Below are 12,752 nucleotides of genomic sequence, written 5' to 3'. Positions count from 1 at the left end.
CCTCCTGCTCGTCAAGTGGAGGTTGAACATCTTGAGGCTGCCGCCACCAACACCACTGAAGCCATTGACGCTGTCATGGCTGAAGCTAATGTGGAGCCCTCACCAACAAAAGCACCAGAAGTCAGCAAAGCCACTAATCCCGCCACTTCTGTTCCTGAGTCTGCTGCCGGTCCCCAGTTCGACTATCATGTTGAGCACAGGCCTCAGGTACAGAAGCCAATCCCAAGATTGCCAAGGTACCCAAGTCCTGCATCAGCACCTGGCTCCTTCAATATCAATGGCTTCAAAGCAGACAACACATTCTTCAATAGCTCTAGGAACCCCTACTCAAGGGAAAGGATATCATCTGATCGGTTCTGGAGCTATCCGCAGTGAAGCTATTACTCCTGCATTCTATACAATCAAGGTCGCATCTTTCCCCACAAGCGTCTTGACATTGAAGCTATAGCTGGTCTGCCCTGTCTGGAAGAAGCTCTGGATTGCTTCAAAGAAGTTGGATTGCTGACGTTCGTCACTGACCAGGAGCATTGGAATGAAGAGTTGCTGCTCCAATTCTATGCCACACTTCACATCCGCGGGTATAGCAGAGATCCGAAGACTTGGGTCCTGGAGTGGATGACAGGAAACGTTCATCACGAAGCCAAAGCCTTTGACATCATTGAGCTCACTGATTTGCCCACTCCTGGCGATCTCTACGAGCATGGCTGTCAGCTTCATAGTGAAGCTATTGAGAGCATCTTTCATAAGACTAAACCTAATATGAGTCAGATGCTCAGTATGATGAAGCCATTGCCCCAAGATGCTGCTTATCCCACGGAGTTCTTCGTTGAAGACCTTGAATATCTGCCAAGAACCATTTATCACATCATAAGGCGAACTCTCTGGCCAATCAAAGGACACTCTCCACATGCCAAGCTTGAAGGTGCAATGAAGACTTTGGTCTTCTATATTCTTCATGGGAAATGCTTCAGTGCACAGGACTTCTTCATTCGCCAACTTGCTGCATTAGGCTCTGATCTGTTTGGCTTGAAGTTCTACGCGGCTGATCAAACTTCACTCCACTATCTCATATCAGCTATCTGCTCGCAATCATTGGATTTTTCTGCCTGATGTGGATATGTCGATTGAAGCCATCTATCCTGAGCCTGCCAAGGAACCCCTAAGTCTTCAGAATGCAAAGCATCAGAGTTTTTCTCAGAACATTGAAGGAGTTGAAGCAGTCGTTCATGTGTATCCTTTGGCTGGCACTACACGTGCACCGCATCCTGCTCTCACTGAAGCCACTGACAGTACAACTGCTCCACGACCCAAGAAGCGCACTCGTGCTCTCAATGAACGAGAGCTTCTTGTGGCTCTTCATCAGAAACAGGATAGGCATCATGACTGGCTGAAGCATCAAATGCAAAGCCTCTTGGTGGATGTTAATCGCATTCGCAATCTTGCCACCAAGAATGCTTTTGTTGCCCATGAAACCTCTCGCCGCACATGGAAAGGGCTAACACTGATGTGTTCTGAAGATGATCTTCAAGAGGATGGCTTCACTGAGCGATTCAAGTTTGACTCCACACCTCCTCGAAGGGCAGTGCTGCGACGAACTCCATCCCCTGAAGTCTCTGAGTTCTCTTCCTCTACTGCAACTATGACTGCCAGAGTGATCGAGGATGAAGACGATGCTACTTCACCGCCACCTCCTTCAGCATGCTTCGACTCTGCTCCAAGCTCTTCAGCACCGCCAAACACCACCAGCGACCCTGCTGCTTCACCTACTCCTCATGGGAACGAGTAGATGCTCGATGTCTTCAAACCTTTTTGGTCCTTCTTGACAAAAGGGGGAGAAGCATATGAGGTTGATAGTCTTCAAGCGGGTCCATATGGGCGGGTGCTTTATATTTTGCTTCGTGCTTACAACTCTCGTTTTGCTACATTTCGTTCTTTGAGTTGTAACACTTAAATTCCGCATGTGCGATGATAAATTCCGCACTTAGATCATTCTGCAGACGTCCATTTTCCATTATGCATGTCATTATCTTCATATACTTTCACATGCATAGTGGATTGTCATCATAAGTTGAAGTGGATCTCCACAAGTACAACCTGCCATGTGCATTTGCATTCCAAAAGCAAATTACTTATATGCACATCTTCAGGGGGAGCCCTTGCAACTTATGAAGACAATTCCTTACCCTTTACAATTTCACAGATTATATTCCCCGTTGAAAACTTCAACTAGTTTGTCATCAATCACCAAAAAGGGGGAGATTGTAAGTGCATCTAGTGCCACCCCTAGTTGGTTTTGGAGTATTGACGACAAACCTAACTGAGGGACTAATGTGTTTGTGAGAATTGCAGGATAACATAGGTAGAAGTCCCTCATTGATTCGGTTTTCCTACCAGAGATGACCCCTAAAAATGTATGAAGACATTGAAGTCAAAGGTGGTATATGAAGATATTCACATTGAAGACTATGACAAGAGAAGACACCACATGAAGCCTATGGAGCTCGAAGACTTAGATCTTTCATAGTTCTCTTTCTTCTGTGTTGAGTCATAGGAACCACCGTACTGTTAAGTGGGGTCCAAGAGAACCAGTCAGAATGACTAAAGTGATGCTTAAACAAAACCTATGTCTTCGAGTGAAGACCTTGAGAGCGAATCTTGTCCAGAGTCGGGCAAGTCAGCTTTGCTTGAAGCCCAAGTAAAGTTGCCGTGTGAGTTTGAAATCTGACCATTGGAACACGTGTCAGTTCCTTAGTGACCCAGGGTCATTTCGGACAAATCAGGTCGGGTTGCCAAGTGGCTATAAATAGCCCACCCTCTACAACCATAAACGGTTGGCTGCTCAGATTCAGAGTACAGCTTTTGTCGTTTGAGAGCAACCCACCTCGAAGCCTTTGAGAGAGAATTCCTTGCGAGGATAAAGCCCTAACCACCCAGAGCCAAAGAGAATTAGGCATCACTTAAGTCTTCTTGTTTGTGTGATCTGAAGACTTATTACACATGAGGACTGTGCATCCTCCAGCCGGTTAGGCGTCGCGTTCTGAGCATCCAAGAGACATTGTGGATTGCCGGTGAACAAAGTCTGTGAAGGTTTGGGAGTCTACCTTGAATACTTACCAGAGTGATTGGCGAGGTCTGTGTGACCTTAGCTCAAGGGGAATACGGTGAGGACTGGGTGTCCTGAGCTGCGTGTTCAGGACTGGGTGTCCGGGACTGTGTGTCCTAAGGTTTAAATACCTAGCCGCCCTAACCAGACGTACAGTTGTCATAACAACTGGAACTGGTCCAACAAATCATTGTCTTCAGCGAGTCACTGGTTCATCTTCCCTTCCCTTTACTTACTATTACTCCTTGTGAAGTCATTGTATGTTCGCATTATCTTTTGTCTTCACTGAGTGACTGCGTGTTCTGTGTGGCTTCACAATATCTTCCTACCTGATCCTTACTACATTGCTGCTATTAGTCATTGTGCTTTCACTCTATTGAATACTTGACTATGGCTTGCCTAGTGTAGTCTACCTTCCGCTGCAGGGTAATAGGTTTATTTCTATCGTTTGTCTTCATAACTTCCACGTTTTGAAGAATTTCATTAAAATCGCCTATTCACCCCCCTCTAGTCGATATAACGCACTTTCATTCCCGCTCGACCGTGAGTACTGTACTGACGACTTGTCCAGTGGCTGCAATGTAAAGCAGTAAAGGCTCTTTGCTGATTGGAGCAGCAAGCACCGGCTAGGTGGAAAGCAGGGCTTTAAGCTCTGCAAATGCTGCATCAGCTTCAGGAGTCCACTCGAACTTATCTGACTTCTTCATTAGTCGGTAAAGAGGCAGTGCCTTTTCACCGAGGCGAGAAATGAATCGACTTAGGGCGGCCAGACAACCAGTAAGCTTCTGGACATCATGCACACGCACAGGGCGTTTCATCTGGAGTATGGCACCCACTTTCTCTGGGTTAGCGTCGATCCCTCGTTCGGAAACGAGAAAACCGAGTAATTTTCCTCCTGGTACTCCAAATGTGCAGTTTGATGGATTAAGCTTGATATCATACCTTCTGAGGTTGTTAAAGGTTTCAGCAAGGTCAGCCAGTAGGTCGGAACCTTTACGTGACTTGACCACAATGTCATCCATGTATGCTTCCACATTTCGACTGATCTGAGTGAGAAAGCACTTCTGAATCATCCGCATGAATGTGGCTCCAGCGTTCTTCAAACCGAATGGCATAGTGACATAACGGAAGCACCCAAATGGGGTGATGAAAGCTGTTTTTATCTCGCCGGGTCCATACAGACGGATCTGGTGGTACCCGGAATAAGCATCCAAAAAGGACAAACGCTCGCACCCCGCAGTCGAGTTGACTATTTGATGCATGCGAGGGAGAGGAAAGTGATCTTTCGGGCAGACCCGATTGATATGTTTGAAGTCGATGCACATGCAAAGTGATTCGTCCTTTTTTGGGACCATGACAACATTAGCTAACCACTCAGAGTGGTAAATCTCACGGATAAACTCAGCTTCCAGAAGCCAAGCCACCTCTTCACCGTTTGCCTTCCTCTTCTGTACGGCGGTCCGTCGAAGATGTTCTTTGACTGGTTTCACTTTTGGGTCGACTCGCAAACGATGCTCAGCCAGTCCCCTGGGAACACCTGGCATGTCCGAAGGTTTCCACGCAAAGATGTCCCAGTTCTCACGGAGGAACTGGATGAGCGCTTCTTCCTATTTGGAGTCGAGTGTTGTTGAAATGTGAGTCGGAGTAGCATTGGGATCCGTCGGGTGAATGTGAATCGACTTTGTTTCGCCAGGCGACTGGAATGCTGAATCCGTGATAGGCTTCTGGGCTCGCAACATATCACTAGGATCTGCATTTTTTTGATAGTCCTGTAATTCCACTACGGCCATCTGTGCATCGGTGATCTTTGAGCCCTTCTGGAAGCACTCTTTCGCCTTCTTCCGACTACCAGTGATAGTTCTCACCCCTTTGGGACCATGCATCTTCAATTTGAGGTACACATAACATGGTCGAGCCATAAAACATGCATAAGCTGGCCTTCCCAGAATAGCATGGTAGGCACTCTGGAAATCCACGACTTCAAATGTCAACTTTTCTTTGCGGTAATTCTTTGAGTCACCGAACACTACATCAAGAGCGATCTGACCGCGTGATGCAGCCTTCTTGCCGGGAATGACTCCATGGAAACTCATATTGCTTTCACTGAGTCTGGACTTCGGAATGCCCATTCCTTTCAACGTCTCTGCATATAGTATATTCAGGCCACTGCCACCATCCATCAGAACCTTAGTCAATCGGGTGCCTTCGACTAGTGGGTCGACCACCAACGCTTGCCTCCCAGGGGTGGCTATGTGCGCTGGGTGATCGGACTGGTAGAATGTAATGGCAGTCTGGGACCACTTCAAATAACTGCGTGTCACCGGAGCAACCATGTTCACTTCTCTGTTGATGACTTTCAGTCGACTCTTACTCTCAACATCAGCAAAAATCATCAGAGTGGAATTCACGTGGGGATAACCATCATCATCCTCTTCCTCGTCCTCAACCTTGTGTGTTTCTTTCTCCTTTTCCTTGGGTTGTTTCTCTCGGAATTGCTGGATTAGGAGTCGACACTGTCGAGTGGTATGCTTCGGGTAAATGAAATTACCCTCTTCATCTTTTTTGGTGTGAATGTGGCATGGTAAATCCAGCACATCATTTCCGTCTTGATCTTTTACTTTCTTGGGGTTCCACGGCCCTTTGTGCTTCCCCTTGAACTTTCCTTGAGTCATGGCTAAGGCTTCACCAGGAGCGGCTGGCTCAGCTTTGCGCTTCTACTTCTGACTGTAGTTTCCTCCTCCGGTTTCGTGGGCAACTGTTTTGTGCTTGCCACTCTGGAGTCGGTCTTCTTCTTCACCATTGGCGTACTTGGTGGCAATTTCCATCATCCGAGTTAGAGTCATATCTCATGTCCGACCGAATTTCAGATTCAACTCCCGATATTTGACGCCTTCTTTAAAGGCGCAAATTGCGTGATGATCAGACACATTCTCCACCATGTGGTGCAATGTGATCCATCTCTGGATATAATCTCTCAAAGTTTCATTCGGTTTCTGAACGCAACATTGTAATTCTATCAGCCCTGCTGGCCGTTTGCAAGTACCTTCAAATGTTCTGACAAATACTGGGGCAAGATCTTCCCAAGTATAAATGCTACGAGGTGCTAACAGATTCAGCCACGCTTTGGCTGAGCCCTCCAACATCAAAGGAAGGTGTTTCATGGCCACCTCATCATTGCCACCACCGATCTGAACAGCCACTTGGTAATCTTCAAGCCAAGTATCAGGCTTGGACTCTCCAGTGAACTTACTAACTCCAGTCGCCATCCTGAAGTTGGGAGGAATCACCGCAGCCCTGATGGCTCTGCTCAAGCACTCTCGACCTGAGACATGCACTCTGCTGCTGGTTGGAAAATCTCTGTCGGGACCTTCTCTGTGAGCTCTATTTCTGTCGACCAGACCTTGAACGAGAATAGATCTCGCGTCAAAGCCCGGTTCCCTGGGGTCGACTGGAATCCTTCGCCCACCACTGTGAGGGCGTCTGTCATCCTGTTGCCAAGGCACGTACAATCCACTCCTTGGGGGAGGCATGGGCACTCAACAATGATCGTCGTGATCGAGTCGGTGATCATACTGCTCGCGGCTTCCGTACTGGTCTCACCGGTCTCCACGTCCTTCACGCCTCGGGGGCAATCTCGGACTGTGAGCCGACTGGATAGTGTGTGCCACCACAGATCTGCTATGGATTCTATTCCGCGACTGAGATACTTCTGTATTCTGCTCTCCCGCTGCACGGAGCAAGGCCCGGATCTGCACCAGACCTCCACCAGCTTCTGACTGGGAAGGTTGGATTGACTCCGCTATTCGGGCCGCAGCTGCGAGATTCTGGATCGGGGTTTGGTATACGTGAGTCGGAGGTGGAAAAAGTTGGCGTCGACTGGACTCGGGGATACGCTGCCGAGCATGCTCGTCGAGTGCGCGCTGGAGGTTCTCCAGTTGAGTGCGCTCAGCCAAGTTGGCTAGGCGCGCCTCCTCCAAGGCCTGAGCCTCAGGGGTTTCTCCAACGATAGGAGTGTGGAGTGCATCCATGTTCCGGTGGTGAAGTTCCTCCCTCCTCTGAGAAGAGAGGGGTTCGGGTCGGTACTCTTCGTGGACACGCGACGGATCGCCGCCACCATCGCCTCCGTCCTCACGGGTGAAGCCAGGAGGACTATGTGGTCCATTGACCATCAAAACTTCCGCCGCGGGGTCGCTGCTGTCGCACTCATATGCAGTCTCTACGGAGCCAGTCAAACAGGCCATAGAGAGTTTCATCAGGCTCGATTGCCGCGACCTAGGGGGTGGCCGATTGGTGAGCCACCGCATGCCTCACCCACCACTAAAGCCTCGACCGACCAGAACGTTTGCCCCGCAGGCTGCAGGGAGGGAGGTCGGCACGGGAGCCGACTGATACCGAGTCGACGGCTGCCGAAGGAGGACGCCACGGACGCACGCGCGAAAGTGTGTTGCCCTACGGATAGGGAGCGCCTCGACGTCGAGTGGCGCTTCCTGGAGCCAAGCGGAGTCATCGGTGATGAATACGAGCGCACCGAGACAGATCTCGTGGCCCTTGGCCAAACCTCCACCTGAAACCATGTTGTTGAGGACCGGAAAAAATCGCAACTTCTCCAACAAGTCGCTAAGACACCAGCCCCACGGTGGGCGCCAACTGTCGTGGTTCTAAGTCTGACAGTAGAATGGGGGTAGGAATGTAGAGGCAAGATCTTAGCTATGGAGGAGTTGTACATGGGAGTTTTACGAGTTCAGGCCCTTCTCGGAGGAAGTAACAGCCCTACGTCTCGGAGCCCAGAGGCGGTCGACTGGATTATATGCGTGTGTGTTACAGAAAGTGCGAACCCTTGTCCCTCAGGAAGGGGGTGGCTTATATAGAGTTCGCTGGACCCCTCCCGCCCTCAGTTACAAAGGGTTTAAGGTACATAAAGATGGAGACGTTACTGGTAACGCCTACAATAAAGATATATAATGACAATTAAAGTTGTGACTTAATTCCCAACCGTTGCAGAGTGGAGAGGCTCTAAATCTTCTGGTAGTCGAGTGATTATCTATACGGTCGAGTGTCTTCAGTATTGTCGAGTGGAACATAACTTCATGGTCGAGTGGATGATGATTTTTCTTCGAATGCTCCTGGTACATTTAGGGATGTCCTTGGGGAGGGTATCATGAACAGATCCATGACCCTACCCTAGGTACATAGCTTCATCACCTGGGGCGCGCCCCCTGCCTCGTGGCCCCCTCGGGCATCGTCTCGCGTTGATTTTTCTTCCACAAAATCACATATATTCCAAAAAAAATCTCCATGAGTTTTTATCCCGTTTGGACTCCGTTTGATATGGATTTACTTCGAAACAAAAAACATGCAACGAACAGGAACTGGCACTGGGCAATGGATCAATATGTTAGTCCCAAAAAATAGTATAAAAAGTTGCCAAAAGTATATGAAAGTTGTATGATATTGGCATGGAACAATCAAAAATTATAGATACGACGGAGACGTATCAGGCATCATGCTGGAGATAGAACTGCTCACAAGGTATTGCAATCCGGATTTTATTGGCCTACTCTCTTCAAGGATGCCCGTAAGTTCGTCTTATCTTGTGATGAATGCCAAAGAATAGGTAACATCGGTAAGCGTCAGGAAATGCCTATGAATTATTCACTTGCTGTTGAACCATTTGATGTTTGTGGATTTGATTACATGGGACCTTTTCCTTCCTCTAATGGGTATACACATATTTTGGTTGCTGTTGATTATCTTACTAAGTGGGTAGAAGCTATTCCAACCAGTAGTGTTGATCACAACACCTCTATTAAAATGCTTAAGGAAGTTATTTTCCCAAGGTTTGGAGTCCCTAGATATTTAATGACTGATGGTGGTTCACACTTTATTCATGGTGCTTTTCGTAAATTGCTTGGCAACTATGATGTTAACCATAGAATTGCATCACCTTATCATCCCCAGTCTAGTGGTTAAGTTAAACTTAGCAATAGAGAAATAAAATTAATTTTGCAAAAGACTGTTAATAGGTCCCGGAAGAATTGGTCTAAGAAATTAGATGATGCAATTTGGACATATAGAACAGCTTACAAAAATCTTATGGGCATGTCTCCTTATAAAATGGTTTATGGGAAAGCTTGTCATTTGCCTCTTGAGTTAGAACATCAAGCATATTGGGAAATCAAAGAAATCAACTATGATTTCAAATTTGCCGGTGAAAAGAGGTTGTTTGATATTAGCTCTTTAGATGAATGGAGAACCCAAGCTTATGAAAATGCCAAGTTATTTAAAGAAAAACTTAAAAGATGGCATGATAAAATAATTCAAAAGCTTGACTTTAAAGTTGGAGAATATGTTCCTTTGTACAACTCTCGTTTCAGATTCTTTGCAGGAAAACTCCTCTCAAAATGGGAAGGACCTTATGTTATCGACGAGGTTTATCGGTCTGGAGCTATCAAAATAAATAATGCCGAAGGTACTAACCCGAAGGTTCTTAACGGGAAACGAATAAAATATTATATCTCAGGTACGCCCATTAATGTTGAATGTAATATTATCCAAACTTTGACACCGGAAGAACTCATAAAAGAGTCCTTTCGGAACACTCCAAGATCGTGAAAATAAGGAGGTACGTGATATGACAAGTAAACGGACTCCGAAAAATCCCCAAAATAATTTTTTATTAGTTTAGGAATATTTAGAAAATCAGGAAAATAAGAAACTTCCAGGAAACGTACCCTAGTGGGCACAAGACACCAGGGCGCGCCCAGGTGGGTTGTGCCCACCCCGGGTACCTTCCGGACTATGTTTTTCGTCCGTTTGCTTGTCTTCCAAGATAAAAGATCTTTTTATACCCCCCCCGAGCCTATTGACCACAGTATCACAGAGAAATCTTCAGTTCTCTTTTCTTGCTATTTTCCTATCAGATTTGAAATCATGTCATCCGAAGATTCCGAGGGCGAAAGCTATGCTGCTGATTTCATCTCGAACTCCAAGTCCTATGGGGGTGAGGAGCACTATGGCTGGACCACGGAGGAAGAGGAATACTAGTATCTTAGGGAGAAGGATGAGACAAGCTCAGTTGAGGACGAACCTCCGTTGCCTCAACCTGGGGACATGCATGTGGAATTTAAGAAGTCAAGGCTGCCGAAAAAACCAAAGAGGCCTAAGGTTGAATTTATACCTTTCCGTCTTTTGCAGGATAGTAAGCAAGATTTATACAAGAAAGTACTGGAGCTTGAACAGGAGATCGGTGAATTGAAGGAGGAAAATTCTATCCTCAAGCGTAATCTGAGGAAGAAGGACAAGATATCTTCTTCACCACCACCACTTTATTCTTCATCACCAAAAGAAAATTGAGTATCGGGTATGGGCACTCCCCTTGGCTTCTGCCAAGCTTGGGGGACGTGCCCCGGTATTGTATCATCCCCACTATCTTTTACCTTTACTTATTTTATTTCAATCTTTTCCTTTAGATGAATAAAAGTTTAGTTCGATCCTTTCTTTTTGAGAGTTTTCTTAGTGATCTATCTTTGTAATCGTGTGCGAGATATATAATAAAGTTTAGTTTGAATTTTTTTGCTTTCTTTACTTTGATGTTGCAATGAAAAATAAAGGAAATAAATATAAATAAAGGAAATAAATAGAAGGAAAGGAGATAAATCATGAAGACCATATACTAATCTTATGGTAGGTGATGACACCACATAAGGAAAACTATAAGTAGAAAATTTTATTAGAGATTGACAAACATAGCATTAGTCAATGATGCAACTCATGAAATAATCAATAAGGGAAGAGAAGATTCGCATATAAATATACTATCCTAGAAATCTTTTGTGGTTGTGAGCCCCCATCAAAATATTATATGCCAAAATTGTTGACGCTGGATAAGGAAGATAGCTTAATGATTTATGTTTGTTGATATTCACATAGAAGTTATATTGTCATAGATCCTTCAACATGTGGTGCTTGCCCCTATCTTTGCTAGCCAAAAATTCCGCACTAAGTAGAGATACTACTTGTGCATCCAAAAACCCTTAAACCCAAATCTTATTTTCAAGAGTCCACCATACCTACCTAGGGATTGAGAAAGATTCCTCAAGTAAGTTGTCATTGGTGCAAAAAGGCAATAAAAATTGCTTCCAAAAATGTGAGATCATTTAGTGTAAGAGAAAATCGAGCGTTGTACGAACTTGTGATGGTGAAGAATAAAAGCGACAGACTGCATAATAAAGGGTGCCATCACAAGGGGTAATACAACTTGACGTTCTTTTGCACTAAGGGGTTGAGCATACAAACAAATAAGCGCATGGCAACCTCTGATTCCCTCTGCGAAGGGCCTATATTTTACTTTTATGTATTTAGTTTTATGCAAAGAGTCAAAAAAATTCTCTCTATTCATTTTTTTCTCCTTCGACAAGCATCATGTGGTGAGGAAAGATCTAGGCACATATGTCCAGTTGAATATGGGTAGCATGAGTTATTATTGTTGACATTACCCTTGAGGTGAATACGTTGGGAGGCGAAACTATAAGCCCCTATCTTTCTATTTGTCCGGTTGAAACATTTTGCACATGTGTATGCGGTGAGTGTTAGCAATCACAGAAGACTATATGATGGTTGAGTATGTGGACTTGCCTAAAGGCTCCGACACGTGAACCTTCCTGAAAAGATGATGAATTGTAGTTGCAAAGTTGACTGAGAACATAGTTTTTTGGTTTCTAATAGAGTTTTTGCTTTATACTTTGATTGTGTGATGAATTGTCACTTATTCATGAGAAGTCTATGATAAAAGTTCTATGATAAGAGTCTTATGTTTAAGTTTGTTGCTGTTATAATATTCAACATGATGCTTATGTGTCTGTATTTTGTTTTTATCGACACCTCCCTATCTCTAAGCATGTGGACATGTTTTTCGATTTTGGTTTTCACTTGAGGACAAGCGAGTATAAGCTTGGGGGAGTTGATACGTCCATTTTGCATCATGTTTTCCTACTGTTATTTATGATGTTTTTATGCATAATAATGTTTCATGGAGTAATTCTAACGCATTTTCTCTCATAATTTGCAAGGTATACACAAAGAGGGAGAATTCCGGCAGCTGTAAATCTCGACCTAGAAAAGCTACGTCAGGCTACCTATTCTGCACAACTCCAAACAAGCTGAAACTTCACAAAGAATTTTGATGGAATATATGATGAATATTGGAGCAAATAAGTACCACAGGAGGCCCACCAGGTGTCACAACTCAGCTGGGCGCGCCAGGGAGCCCAGGCGCGCCCTGGTGGGTTGTGCTCACCCAGGCCCACCTCTGGTGCCCATCTTCTGGTATATAAGTCATTTTGACCTAGAAAAAATAAGGAGAGGACTTTCGGGATGGAGAGCTGCCGTCTTGATGACCCACAAGTATAGGGGATCTATCATAGTCCTTTCGATAAGTAAGAGTGTCGAACCCAATGAGGAGCAGAAGGAAATGATAAGTGGTTTTAAGCAAGGTATTCTCTGCAAGCACTGAAATTATAGGTAACAAATAGTTTTGTGATAGGATAATTGGTAACGAGCAACAAGTAACAAAAGTAAATAAAGTGCAGCTAGGTGGCCCAATCCTTTTTGTAGCAAAGGACAAGCCTGGACAAATTCTTATATGATGTAA

Source organism: Triticum dicoccoides, chromosome 6A, assembly GCF_002162155.2.
Source record: "Triticum dicoccoides isolate Atlit2015 ecotype Zavitan chromosome 6A, WEW_v2.0, whole genome shotgun sequence".
NCBI lineage: Eukaryota > Viridiplantae > Streptophyta > Magnoliopsida > Poales > Poaceae > Triticum > Triticum dicoccoides.
This window is presented reverse-complemented; position numbering follows the sequence as displayed.